This window comes from Cervus elaphus, chromosome 16 (genome assembly GCF_910594005.1).
Source record: "Cervus elaphus chromosome 16, mCerEla1.1, whole genome shotgun sequence".
Taxonomy (NCBI): domain Eukaryota; kingdom Metazoa; phylum Chordata; class Mammalia; order Artiodactyla; family Cervidae; genus Cervus; species Cervus elaphus.
Genome location: NC_057830.1, coordinates 22,798,547 through 22,813,331, shown reverse-complemented (window position 1 = coordinate 22,813,331; position 14,785 = coordinate 22,798,547). Strand labels below are relative to the sequence as shown.

The following is a 14,785-nucleotide window of genomic DNA, read 5'->3' as shown; positions in this document are numbered from 1 at the left end:
AGCAGTCTTCGGAGGGCACCTAGGTTCTCAAACCCGTGGGTTAGTGTGAACGTGTGTCACCAGGGGTGATCAAATGGTGAACACTGAGCAAACAGTTGGCATGGGGGCAAACAGAAGGGGTGCAGCAACACCTGGATTGGTACCTACCCACCTCACCCTGGGGAAGTGGCAGAAGGCTTGGTTTGAAATGTTCTTATCCAAATTAGATCTGCTTAGAAACAAAGGCGCAAGCGTCCTCAGAGCCCACGTGCTTTGTCCACCCATTGGGCAGGTCGGGTCCCCAGCAGAACAGCATCAGAGCATGGGAGTTCGCAAAACCTTGGAGATTTGGAGGAGGGTGGAGGCTCCAGAGGGTGAGGTCAGGTCAGGCTCCCAGAAGGGGCAATGCTTCAATAGCAGGTGGTGAGGAGGGGGTAACTGGGCACATCATCGGAACGTATGTTGGACCCAGCAAAGGCCTGGCCAGGGCAGAGGTTAGCCTTTGGGGGCTTGGGGGGTAGGGGGAAAGGTGGAAGGTGGGGAGGGAAGAAGTCAGAGGGAAAGAGTGGAGATGGAAGGTGGCAGGGGCGGGTGGAGATGGAGGGAGTGGAGGAGTGCAGGAAGGTGAAGAAAGGGGAGGGAAAAGGGGAGGGACGGAGCGGGTGGGGGATGAGAAGTAGGGCGGGGAGCCGGGCGGCGGGGAGGAGGAGGCAGGAGAGAGGGGGAAGGGAAGCGAGAGGAGGCGGGAAAGGGAGGAGGGGAGCGGAGGAGGGGCCTGCGCGCAGCCCCGCGCCCTCCCTCCCGCGCCGGCCTCCGCGCCCTCCCTCGCCGCAGCATCCCCGAGTCGCCTGGCCGCGCCGCCCCTCCGCGCCGGGCCTCCGAGCCGGTCGCCTCCGCCTCCGCCGCCGCCATTCCTGCGCCCGCGCTCGCCTGGCCCGGCACCGCGGGGCCGCGCGGCCAGGACACGCCGCGCCAGGTAAGGGGTGGCGGGTAGAGGGCGGGCGCGGGCGGTGCAGGTGCGCGGGGGCGGCGAGACCCTCCCCCAATCGGCCCCCGGAGCCCGCCCGGAGCCTCCGCCCCGAAGCCCCCTGACTCCTCCCGGGACTCCCGGGGCCTCCCCGGAGCCCCCTTCCCGGAGCTCTCTGACTTCTCCCCAGACCCCTCTTTGAGTCCCCTCCCAGGAGCCCCCAGGACCCCTCCCCTCCCCGGCTGCCTCCCTGCCCCGGCGCGCAGGTGGCTCGGCAACGCTTGGGGCTCGGGGCGCGCGGCAGACCCTGGCCCGGGGCGGGGGCGGTGTGTTCTGCCTGACCGGCGGCTTCTGTCCGCCCGGCCCCCGCCCCACTCCGGCCATTCAGGCCTGGCCCGGCCCCGCGGCTTCTATTTCTGTCGGCGAGGCCGCGGCCCCCGGGCGCTAGACCCCGAGCCGCGCACTCAGACAGGTGGGGCAGGTCGGGGGCCCTGGCGGTGAGTGTTGCAGGCCTCGGCTTCCTTTAGGGTTTTGGTTGCGTGATTCTAGAATAGGCAAGGAGAATCAGCAGCCTTAGCTCAGGGCTGCACCTGTTGCCGCCGCCTGGTGAACTGCAGGAGGCTGAATCCACTAGGGTTTTGCCCGTGCAGACGGTGGAAAGGAGAGTTGGGTCGTGGTGATCCCCTTCGTTTATTTCATTTAGTGTTGGCGATGGAGGTCTGTGGGCGTCTGGAGGTGGGCAGTTCACCAAAAACGAGGCCTGTGGTCCAGGGCAAGGGTCCCCGCTTTCTGGAGCGTTTGCTATGCAAAGTTGTTCTGCTTTTGATTAGAAAACCACCACTTATGTTAAGCACATCCAGGACTTGGGGACTGTGGCCAAGTGGCGGCCCCCCCCCCCCCCCCCATTCTGAGTCTATTCAGATCCACTAGGCGCCACCGAGCGGAAGTTTCCTTTCCAAGGGTGAGTGACATCGGTGGCCTGTCACTTCATACCTGCCCCAGGCCTCGGGCCTGCCTTCTGGCGGCCTGGGCGCTGTATTTTGGGAATGTTTACTGTGTCCCAGAAACAGGCTGCCTCAGCTAGTGCTGGGGCCAGGATTCTGGCAGAGATAATGCCCCGATTGTCACTTGAACCGTTGATGTCTGTGCACATCGTCTGCAAGAATAAAGAAGAATAAAGCAGACCTGCTCGGAGTACTCCAGGCAACCAGTCCTGCCAGGGGGAAAGCCTGTAGGCATGAGGGGATGGTGAAGGGATTCACTGGGGCATTTCTGGGGACAAAGACTCTCCCTGCCAAGAGGCTAGACCTTCAGATTGCAAAGAGAAAAAAAAAAAAAGTTTGTATTATGAACAGCAGGTAAACCAAAGAAAGAAAGAAAACCAAATTGCTGACCCTGAGAGGCAACCCAGCCCTGGTCTACTCTTGAGCTGTGTTATAGGACCGTGAGCTGGCATTCGAGAGGTACTGGCTCCCTATGATTGCTGGAAAATGCAGCGTTACCCCTCTGCTGGTAACGGGCATGCTCTGACAGCCTTCTTTGGGGTCCTGGCAGATGGTGCATCCACCCCAGCTCAGGAGTGGGGTGCAGGGCCATGCCGCACAGCCGTCCAGTGGGTCTGGGGGCAGGGAGATGACCATGATGACATCATTCACTTGTGATCCAGTCCCTGTGGGTTAGCCAAGGCAGGTTTCGTCTCAAGCGCCTTCCCCCCTCACCAGGCAGGGATGTCTCGGCCAGTCTTGGGAGCGCACGCTAATGGCTGGCTCTGAGTGAGGGGGGAGGACCATCCGCTGGTGCCAGCACATAGCGAAATCAATAATGTGTTGCAGAGATCAATGGTTTTCTCATTGGTCCTCTGTGCTTCCAAAGAGAGCCTGCCTCTCCCACACTGGGCACGGACAGGTTCAGGCCTCCCACCCCTCCCTCTGGGTTCTGTTTCTGGTTGGGGGTGGATGGGTGCGGCCAGGAGCCACTTCCTGATCCCTTGTGTGGTGAGCCTGGGGCTCCTGGATTGGCAGCAGGGCCCCGTGTCCCCTCCTACCACCAGGCGTCCCCAGTGTCCCTGGGTTAGGCCCCTGCTGTTGCATAAGTGTATTGACTTCCCAATTGTTCCTTAATTTTCAGCAACCTTCCCCTCATGCTAACAATTTGTTCAGAAGAACTCCTGAGAGGGTGATGTGGCAGGTAGTGCCTCCCAGTGCCCCCGGCCCCCCATACCCAATCTCTTCTGGGAGTGACAACAGTGACCAAGTTAACCATCCAGGCCTGCAGGGTGGCCATGGGGTGAAGCTGGCCATGTAAAAATACACAAATGAATTTGCCATCAATTGACTGTCGAGGGTGGCTGCGGGAAGAAAGACTGCTGTCCTTTGTGGGGCTCGGCAGATGCAATCTCCCCTGCTCCACCCGTGCCTCTGGGGCCCTTAGCCATTCAGGGATGTCTCGGGGCGTCACCCGAGAGTGGGCCGGTCAGGCAGGCTCCTCTGCACTGGAGACTCGGCACAGCTCGTGGCCACTGCAGCCTGCCTGCTGTCAAAAGGTGATGGAGAGAAGTGGAGATTTATTAGGAGGAAATATCTGCTGATTCAGTCAAGTGGAGACAGCATGTGAGTGGGCCTTGCCTGGAGCTGGGCTGGCATTGTTCAGTGCACCAATTAAGGTGATCTTTGGGATAAGCAAATTGGTTCATCGCAACTCCTTGGAGTGGCTCACTTTGAGTTGCCTGTCCCTTCCTGAGTGCATGGTCATTTACCTGGTGATATTGTGCCTGGACCAGACATCACAGCAGCCCGGGAGTCGTTCCCCCATAGCTGCCTTCCAGCATGCCCTGTGATCCTCCAGTAGGACTGGGTCCTTTATTTGGTCTAAAAGTCTCAGATGCTCTCTATAAAAGTGGACACTGCACCCCTTCCCCTGGTCACTTCTATGTATTACTCGGGATTGCAGCTTTGAACGAAGTGCAGTTAACCAGCATTTGAGTCAAGAATCACTCCTTTCAAAAATAATGGTATTTAAAGAGACAGTTGGACATTTGTTGAGTGAACAGTGATTTTTAAAAGATAATTATATTCCTTAACAACAGTATTGTGGTTATGTTCACACAGTCTTTACCCTTTAGCTGTAGATGCTGGAGTGATCTGCAGAGGAAGTGAGAGCCCTGTTTGAGAGCTGTTTCAGATTAGCATGGGTGGGGGATGGATTGGGTGATGGAGGGGGCAGCATTGACCATGGTTGAGTGGTTGTTAGCTCTGGGTGATGGTATCTGAGGGTTTGTTAGTCTCTTCAGTCTTTATCTTTATCTTTAGTCTTTGAAAGTCTTTATCATAAAATAGTTAATGATCTAAGAATCCCATTTCCCCCTTTCAAATGCCATAGGATCCTTCACTTCATGGAGTAGTTGACGTTTACTTTAAAAGAAGTGCTGATGAGTTAAGTGAAAACATTGCTCCTTAGTGTAGACTGTATAGAGTGATCCCCTTTACACATGTATAGGTCATAAAGTGTAGAAGCATCTGGAATGACACCCACTGTGTGTCAGACGGTGACAGAGCACCCTTGGTGGATGAGGAGGGCAGGCGCTGCTCCAGACTCTAGGGATACAGCTCCGAGCAAGAGTGGCTATCCGGCTGGTGACGGGGATGTGAGGGAAGGATATATGTGGGCATGTGAGTTGTGTGAGCTTGGGTGTTGGCAGAGGGTTGAGAAGGGGGTGGAAGGGGACTCTATCCTTTTACCCCCTCACGTATTTCCATGTGGTTTGTTCCTTTTACAGTGGGATTGTTTTTGTAATGAGAAAAGGTATTTGTAAGATGGGATCTCCATTAGGAAATGTTCTTAGTTGCTCAGTCGTCTCCGATTCTTTGTGACTCTAAGGCCTGTAGCCCACCAGGCTCCTCTGTTCATGAGGATCCTCCAGGCAAGAATACTGGAGTGGGTTGCCATGCCCTCCTTCAGGGGATCTTCCCAACCCAGGGATTGAACCCAGGTCTCCCACATTGTAGGTGGGTCCTTTACCGTCTGAGCCACCAGGGAAGCCCTTAGGGGATAGAATAACCTGGGTTTTTTGCAATATTTATTTATTTAGCTTCATGGGCTCTTAGTTGTGGTACTTGGGACCTTCAGTCTTTGTTGTGGCATGCAGGTTTGGCATGTGGAATCTAGTTCCCTGACTGGGGATCGTATCCAGGCCCCACCTGCATTGGGAGTTCAGAGTCTTAGCCACTGGACCACCATGGAAGTCCCTAGAATAGCCTGTTTTAAATATTAAATTTCTAAATCTAAATTTATTCAAAATGGATTTGACTTGTAGGAATTCATGTTCCTACACAACATAGTAACATGATGTGGCTTCAGTGAGGCAGTCAGTGGATCCATAGCCATTGTTGCTCTGAGCCTGTGCTCTGTGGGCCATGAAAAAGAGACACCAATACCCTGGCCTCAGCAATAGGGGGGACGAGACCCAGACCCTGAAAATTTAACAGCAATGCCATTCCTCAGTCTGGGCAGTATGCTGAGGTACCATGCTGGCCCTGAGCCATGGGATGGGGAAGACCCTTAGCTCAGACCCACCACGGTCCTGGTTTAAGTGGAGAAGCACATTTCCTTCCATGGGACTTGACCCAGCAACAAAAGCAGTGACAGTCCAGAGCCTTCATGGGTGGATTTCCACTGCTAGTTGGATGACCTGCCACTGTGGGGCTGTTCCACTCATCTTCAGCAGTTGCTGTTTTTTCATTTAGTAGAGGATATGTTAAGTAACTTTCCTCTATAGCAGCAACAACAACAAAACCCATAAAAATGCTAAGTCCACAGAGTGAAAAAGTACAAGTTGCCTGGAATCCTCAGGGCTTCCCGCCCCCTCCATTTTCCTGTCCTATTACAAGAAATTTGAGTTGCTCAAGTACCAGAATGTAATCGGCTTTGATCTAGCATCTGGGTGTTGTTTGGCTCTGAAGCATGTTTTTGATTTTGTTTGCAAGGACACTACGTTCCCGGAGGCCTACTCTGAATAAGGGCCTCAGCTGGACCCCACTTTGTTCTCACCATGTATTTGGGAGTTTTGTTTGTTGTTGTTGTTTACTAGTATTTTCCATGTTTGTGGGGAGGCCACGGCCGGGCCCGCAGTGAGACGGCTCATGTGCTCTGAGCCTTGGGGTCTCGACTCCATGGCCATGAGCTGCCTGCTTTCAGAACAGACTGTAGGCGCACGGCTCATTTTTCCATTGAGATCAGATGTGTTTTCTGAATCTCAGTCCTTTCCAGAGGCCTCAGGGATCCTGTCTGAACAGAGCTGTGCCGTCTGGGCATTCGGGGCACCTAGGAGGTCTGTGTCATTTGTAGGCAAGCTCCCGTCATTCATCTTTTTAGAGCGAGAGAAATTAGGTACTCAGGTGACACTAATGGTAAAAAACCCTCCTGCCAGTACAGGAGACTTAAGAGATGTGGATTCGATCCCTGGGTTGGGAAGATCCCCTGGAGGAGGGCACGGCAGCCCACTCCAGTATTCTTGCCTGGAGAATCCCATGAACAGAGGAGCCTGGCAGGCTGTAGTCCATAGGGTCACACAGAGTTGGATGCTACTGAAGTGACTTAGCAAGGCCCCTTTCACCTCCACTTCATGAAGTCTCACCACTTCCTCCAGCAAATGTTTACTGAGCTCCAATTACGGCAAGAAACCAAGAGACAGAAGACCCTGCCAACTTGGCACTTATGGTCAAGTAGCAGGTGCTGGAAGGCTAAGGAGAGGAAGTAAGTCTGAATGTCACGTATTGGGGCCCTAGTGCCATGCAGAAAGCCAGTGTGGGGTCCAGGTGCTCACAGTTTGGGGATGTTTGAGATTCAAAACCAGGTGGCTGGTGGGCTGATGGAGGAGGTGAGGAGTGACCGGGGGATGTCCTGGTGCACTTTAGCAAGTCCAGAGGGTGGGTGTGGCTGGAGCAGAGGAGCAGCCCCATGCAGGTGATGGGTCTGGCTGGATTCTGGTGTGTTGTGAAGATGGAGCCAACGGGATGGTTGGCTCAATAGAGGAGTCCAAGGTGAGATTCTTGGTTCAGGCAACCCAAGGGATGGAGTGGGCATTGCCCTGAGATGGGGTCTCTGTGGGCAGAGCAGCTTTGGGGGATTTGGGAGGGTGGTACCTACAACCTCTGCTGCTGTCCACGTGGAGGTGGTGAGGGGCTTGTTGGGCCAGCGAGGCTGGAGTTGGAGAGAGTGGCCTGGGCCCGATATGGGTCTGGCTGTTGCCAGCACAAAGGTGATGTTTTTAAAGCTGAGTCAGCACAAGATGGCAGAGGAGTTGAATGGATGGAGGAGAGGAGAGGTCCAAGGTCAAGGAACCAAGGAGTGTCATCAGGGCGGGAGAAGCCAGAGGGGTCTGGGGCATCCAGGGCCACAGGAAGAGAGTGCATGGAGAGAAAGGGCTGCCTGGCCGAGGGAGCCAGCCAGGTGAGGAACGAGAATTGTCCTTGGAGAATTGACCTTAGAAACATGGAGGCTGTCAGTGTCCTGACAAGAGGGGTGGGAGTGTTGGGCCAAGAGAAGGTGGGAAGTGGAGCTCAGGACATCAGGAGTTGGTAATTTTTTTGAGAATTTTTCTGGGAAAGGGGCTGAAAGATGGGGGTGTTGCTGATGGGTATAAGGGGTTGTGTTTCAGGTTTTGGTCCTGATGGGAAAGATGGAGTAGGGGGAAGAGTGAAGGAAGTAGGGTAGGGGCCTTGCCCATGTCCTCAGTGGGGGAGATGGAGGGGACAGACGAGTGGCCACTGTTCCCCTGCAAGCAAACTGTCATTAGCCTCTTAGATGCGCCACTCCTCTGATTGGCCCTGGGGTCCTCAGACAGGGGAAGGGGTCAGGATGGCAGAAAATGGTTATGGAAGCTTGTGACAGCAGAACCTCTGAGCATGGCAGTGGGTGCCCAGGGGTGATGAAGCACTCTTGGGTGGTGAGCACAGGAATTCTGGAGAGCTGAGTTTGCCAGGCTCCCTGGCAGAGAGAGAGATGCCCTTCTGGCTGAGAGGACATCTGTGTGGCAGCAGAAGGGTGAAGGGGGCCTGGTCTTCTGGCCTGATGGACCAGGGGCTGAAAGTGGGGCCATGTCCTCGCACCCAGGATGTGAGCATTTCCCTCTTGATGTTGGCCTGGCAGCCCTATACACAGGGCCCGGTCACTAGCCAGGGCCTGCATGTTATCGATTAACACTGCCTTGATTCCACATCCACTGAGCGCACGTGAATGAGGGAGAGAGCCTGTCTCCAGGCGTGGTCCCTATGCCAGCAGCATTGTATTTCCAGACCTGGCTGCAGGTGTGGGTTTTCACCTCCGCCCCCAGGACCCCTGAACCAGAAGCTCCGTGGTAAAGAATCTGCCCGCAAGGCGGGAGACCCGGTTTCGATCTCTGGTTCAGAAAGATCCCCTGGAGAATCGGATTGCAACCCACTCCACTATGCTTGCCTGAAGAATTCCATGGACAGAGGAGCCTGGTGGGCTACTGTCAATAGGGTCACAGAGTTGGACATGACTGAGTGACCAACACTTTCACTTCCAAGGTTGGGCTAAGCACAGCCTGTGGTTGAGAGGTGTACCCTGAGGGCAGACAGGAGAGCTTCTCTCTGGATGCCCATTAGACTTAGGGTGCTTGCCTGTAGAAACAGTGTTTTGTTAACCAGCTTTATTGAGGTATACTTTACATGGAATAAAAGGTTACTCTTCAGTGAGTTTTGACAAAGGTATACAGTTATCCTTGTAGCTTAGATAGTAAAGAATCTGCCTGCAATGCAGGAGACCCAGATTCAGTCCCTGGGTGGGGAAGATTCCCTGGAGAAGGGAATGGCAAACCACTTCAGTATTCTTGCATGAAGAATCCCATGGGCAGACAATGGTTTTGCAAAGAGTCAGGCTCAACTTCGTGACTTTCACTTTCACTTCCAAGCTTGGGCCAAGCAGGGCTTGCCTTTGGGGGAAGTTCACCCTGGAGGGCAGACTGGAGGGGAAAGGCAGGGCCAGTGGGCCCACTCTGGAGGCACATTAGACTTGGGATGTTCACCTGTCGAAACAATGTTTCTTTAACCAGTTTTACTGAGGTATGATTACATACAATAAAAGGCACTGTTCAGTGAGTATTGACAAAGGTATCCAGTGATGCAGCTGCTACCATGATCGTGATGGAGGCCAACAGAGGATGAACTCTGCGGGTGAGGTGCGCCTCACGCATTCATGCTCCCACCGTCCCTGGCTGCTGTCCAGCTCTATAGCAGTTGGGCAGTTGCAACAGAGGTTGTTTAGCCTATTGACTCTCCCCAAACTCCCTGTTGCCTCTTTGCAGTCAACCCTCCACTCAGGCAATCACTGATCTGTCAAGATTAGACTATTAGAAGATTTGTGTCTTTAAGAGTTTCAGAATGGAAGCATGTATTGTAGATTTCTTGTCTTACTTCTTTCCCTTGGCACGTCTTTGAGATTCTTGGGTTTTGCTGTGTGTGTTGTACTTAATGTCTTTCATTGCTGAATCCTATTTCATCATGTGGGTGTGCCATGGTTTATTGATTTATTCACCTGCTGGTGGATGTTTGGATTGCTTCCTCGTCGAGGTTATTATGAATAAAAGTGCCGCGAGCTACAGCGCAACACAAAAGGAAGAACAACCAGTTAAAACATGAGCGAAGATATCTCCAGAGAAGATAGACAAATGACAAATAAACACATGGAAAGACGCTCACCATCATTAGTCACTAGGGAAGTGCAAGACCAAACCGCAGTGAGATACTGCTTCCTTCTTACCAGAATGACTTTCGTTTAAAAAAAAATGGAAAATAGTAAGTGTTGGTGAGCATATGGAAAAGGCGTAAATTTCATACATTACTTTGAAAATGTAAAATGGTGCAGCGACTTGGAAAATAATTTAGGGATTCTTCCAAAAGTTAAACATAGACATGTCATGTGACCCAGCAGTCCTACTCATGGGTAAATACACAAAAGAACTGAAAATAGATGTTCCAACAAAAACTTGTACACCACTATTCATAGCAGCGCTAATTCACAGTTTGGGAAACAACTCAAATGCCTATCAGTGGATGAATGAATAAATAAATGTGGTCCATCCAGGCAATGGAATATTACTTAGCCATTAAAGAAATGAAGTACTGACATGTGCCACAACATGGATGACCCTTAAAAACATTTGACTAAGTAAAAATAGTCAGACACAAAAAGTGCATTGTATGATTCCATTTATATGAAATGTCCAGAATAGGCAGATCCATTGAGACAAAACAAAGCAGATTGGTGCTTGCCAGGGCTTGGGGAAGGGGCGAATGGGTGTGACTGCTTAATATGTATGGGGTTTCCTTTGGAGATGATGAAAATGATTTGGAACTAGAGAGTGGTGATGGTTGCGTATTCTTTAAAATGGTTTAAAAGGTAAATTTTATTTTATATGTATTTTACTGCTATAAAAAGGATATGAAAAATGCTGTATTCATTTGTATGCACATCTGAGAGTGGACATGCATTTTCGTTTCTCTTGAGTAACTACTTAACCAGTAGAACTGTGAGGCTGTGTGGTAAGTGTATCTTTAACTTTATAAGAAACTGGCAAACTGTTTTCCAAAGTGGTTGTATCGTTTTACACCCCTACTGCTAATGTGGGAGCAGTTATTTCACATCCTTGCCAACACTTGCGGTCGTCAGTCTTTTTAAATTTAGTTACTCTAGTGGGAGTTGTGCTCTACCGTAGATATTCTAGTTGCATATCTTTTCCTGTATTTATTAGCTGTTTGTGCTTCTTTTAGGTTTTTGTTAAAATCTTCTGCTGACTTTTTAATTGGGCTATTTATCTCTTATATTTGAGTTCTTAAGAGTTCTTTACGTATTCTGGATTCAGTTTGTTTGTTAGATGTTTGTATTGCAAATATTTTTTCTCTGTGGCTTACCTTTCTATTTGATTAATGATGTCACTCAAAGGGCAGACATTTTTAGTTTTAAGTCCATTTATATCAATTGTCCTTAGCTAGTGGTTTGTGCTTTTTGTGTCCTGTTTAAGAAACTTTGTCTCACCCATCATCATAAAGATTTCCTCCTGTGTTTTCTTCTGAAAGCATTATGGTCTTAGCTTTTATCTACTATCTATTTTGAGTTACCCTTTAACTGGAAAGAGTTTAGGGTTGAGGTTTATTGTTTTGAGTGTGTATACCCAGTTGTTCCTGCATGTTTGAAGAGTAAATGAGAGTCTGTGTGGCTTTGTTTCAGGACTCAGTTCTAGTCCATTTTGGCTTATTCACCATTGGCCTGAAAACTGCGCTGTCTTTCTGACCGTTGTTTTACAGTAATTTTTGAAGTCATGTAGTGAGCCTTCCAGTTGTGCTTCCTTTTCAAAACTGTGTTATCTTGTCTAGATCCTTTGCATTTCCATATAAATTTAAAATCAGCTTGCCAGTTTCTACGAAAACAACTGCTTGAATTTTGATTGGGATTGCATTAACTCCTTAGATCACCTTGAGGAATATTGGCATCTTATCAAGACTGAGTTTCAGCCAGTGACCATGGACTGTCTTTCCATCTGTGTTCACCTTCCTTCATTTCTCTTAGCAGAAACTTGTAGCAGTCAGTGTAGGTCTTATATGTGTTTTATCACATTTATTCATAAGTATTTTATGATTTTAAATGTTACAAGTGGGTTTTTAAATTTTAAATTTTCCAGTTGTTTATTGCTACTGTTGGAACATTGTATGGTTGGATGGCGTCACCGACTTGATGGACATGAGTTTGAGCAAGTTCCGGGAGTTGGTGATGGACAGGGAAGCCTGGCATGCTGTATAGTCCAACAAGTTGCATGCAGAGTCACACATGACTGAATGACTCAACTGAACTGAATTGCTACTGTATATAAATGCTATTGATTTTTATATTGTTTATCTTGTGACCTTTCTAAATTCTCTTATTTGTTTCAGTAGCTTTTTTGTAGTCCTTTAAGATTTTTACACAAAGATAATCCTGACAGTTATAAATAGGAACCATTTTACTTCTGTCTTTTCAGTTTAAATGCTTTTTATTTCTTTTTCTTCCTTTATTCCATTGTCTAGGATGTTCAGTGCAGTGTTTAACAGAAATGGTGACGATGGATACTCACCTGTTCCCAATCTTAGGAAGAAGGAACTTAGTATCTTTTCATTAAATATGATGTTAGGTGAAGATTTTATGTAAATGCATTTTTTGAGGTTGAGGAAATTTTCTAGTTTGCATAGAGTTTTTATCGTTAGTGGATGTTCAATTTTGTTATATGCTTTTTCTGTATCTGTTGAGATGATCATATGGTTTTTCCTCTTTTTTTTGATAAATATGGTGAATTACAGTAGTTAATTTTTGAATGTTAGACAATATTTCATTCCTGGCACAAAACCCAGCTGGTCATGATAGTATTATCTTTTTTCTGTATTGCTAGATTCAATTTGCTACAATTTTGTGAAGAATATTTAGAACTATATTGATGAGGGATATTGTAATCTTTTCTTGTAATCCCTCTGTCTGGTTTCTGTATCAGGGTAATGTTGGCCCCACACAATAATTTGGGAAGTGTTTCCTCTTCATTTATTATTGAGAGTTTTTGTAGGACTGGCATTGTTTCTTCCTTAAACATTTAACAGGATTTATTAGTTAAGCTGTCCTGGATTTTCTTTATGAATTCGGTCCATTGACATAGAGCTATGAAGACTTTCTGTTTCTTCTTGAGTCAGTCCTGTGATGTGTGTGTTTCAAGGAATCTGCCCATTTCACTTAAGTTGTCAAAGCTGTTGGCATAAAGTTGTTGATAATATTTCCTTATTGTCATTTTAATGCCTCTGGATTTGCATGGCTTTCCCTCTTTCATTTCTGAGCCTGGGATTCTTGAAAAAAATGAAGCAGGACAAAACCCCTGTGTCTGTCCCCACACCCGCCCAGTTACATCAGAATCTCCTGGGATGGGAGGGAGGGTGTGGATGTGTAGTTTTGACAGCTGTTCAGGTAATTCTTGTGCAGCCAGAATTGAGAACCTTTGACGCAGAGGAAGGAGGGATAATCTTTACTTACTGGTGGTCTGGGCAGGCCTCCCAGAAGGGGGAGAAGGAGGATCTGAAAGAGCGGAGAAGGACACAGGGGCCTTGTCTCAACACAGGGTCTGCATGGAGAACACCCGGCCAGTGGCCTTGATGGGGCTTTGAGTTTGGTGTGGGCCCTGGGTGGACCTGCAGGTGTGGAGGGCATTCTCTACATGCCAGATTTTGGAGCCAGTGAAAAATAGGAAGGAAAGCAGCTGGCCAGGAGACAAGGAATGCCAGGCCACATAGCCTAGACTTCCTTCTCTGCAGGGTTGGTGTTTGTTTTTAAGTGTGATTTACTGAGGGATAATTTGCATTCAGTCCTTAAGGAGATTGGCCCTGAATATTCATTGGAAGGACTGACGCTGAAGCTCCAATACTTTGGCCACCTGATGAGAACAGGAAAAGACTTTGATGCTGGGAAAGATTGAGGGCAGGAGGAAAAGGGGATGACAGAGGATGAGATGGTTGGATGGCATCCCTGACTCAATGGACATGAGTTTGAACAAACTCTAGGAGATGGTGAAGGACGGGGAAGCCTGGAGTGCTGCAGTCCTCGTGGTTGCAAAGAGTTGGACACGACGGAACGACTGAACAACAGCAATTTGTGTTCAGCAAAATGCACCCATTTTCATGTCCAGTTCTATGAGTTTTGAAACACAGTCATGTAACAATCACCAGATCGAGATAGAGAAAATCTCTGTAACTCCACAGATTTCCTTGTGTCCATCTGGAGTCAGATCCTTCCCCACCCCACCCACTCCCAGCACCCACGAATCTGTTTTCCATCCTTAAAGACTTCTCCAGGATGATGGACAAGTGGAGTCATACAGTGTGCGGCCTCTGGGTCCAGCTTCTTTCACTCTGCCTAATTTTGTAGGGGTTTGAGCAGTAATTGATGTGATCAGAACCATGGTGAGTGCTGACTCTGACATCTGATTTGTGAATCAGAAAGATGAGGATGGAGACAGAGAGGCCACTATGGGAAAGAGTGACAGCGATATTCGTGGTGATCTTACTGTCAGTGACCTGCCACCAGCCTTCTATACCTGCCTCGTGGAGTTCTAACCACAGCCCTATCAGATTGGGATAGTTCTTCTGTCTTTTACAGGTGAGGATGTTGAAAATGGAGAAACCAAGGTGTGGTGGACCCAGCATGTGAACGCGGGGGCTGTGGCTTGAAGCCTGCCGGGAGGGGTACTTGCCAGACACAGCATCTGATGCACACACTGAGGGGTGGCCGTTGGTTGAGGTATTTAAAAAATGTTAAAGATGCCTGTACCCTCGGCCATCACAGTTCATTGTCTGGAAATTTATGCTGAGGAATCATGGTTGCAAAGAAGCATTTATTAGAAAGGGTGTCAGGTGTTGATAAACAGAAAACCCAGATACCAGCTGAAAGCTGCTGACAGATGGTCAGAGACGAGGAGATACAGTTAGGCTAGCCAACCTCTAAAAATAATAGTATAAAATATGACTAATTTGATGTATCACATCAAGGACTAGGAACTATTCCTAAACCAGGGCATACAGTGAGGACCCATAATTTATCTAGAAAGCATTAGACAGACTGTGTCCAGAAGGGAGGGTCACGTGGTTCGTTGACAATGTGGTTTTTCTTTTCTCCTTGGTGCTTGTCTGCATGACTCCAGTTTTCTGCAGCAATAAAGGAAAAATAGAAAAATGGAAAAAACACAACTGTAGATCACACACACACATGTCATATGCCTTGAGAGTCTCACACACTTTTCATAGACCTGTTATACCT

At 49.0% G+C, this 14,785-nt stretch overlaps 1 protein-coding gene across 3 annotated transcripts in view; it reads left to right on the top strand.

Annotated features, from left to right (window-relative positions):
- Positions 1-708: 708 nt before the first annotated feature.
- Positions 709-14,785, top strand: part of SEMA4D (semaphorin 4D) — a 132,553-nt gene continuing 118,476 nt past the window's right edge. For 2 of the 3 annotated variants that reach the window (XM_043870493.1, XM_043870494.1), the window contains exon 1: positions 719-955. The gene's annotated coding sequence lies outside the window, so the exon portion shown is untranslated. Of the gene's footprint in view, positions 956-14,785 lie in introns of all 3 variants that reach the window. The other variant, XM_043870500.1, reaches the window with a different exon arrangement.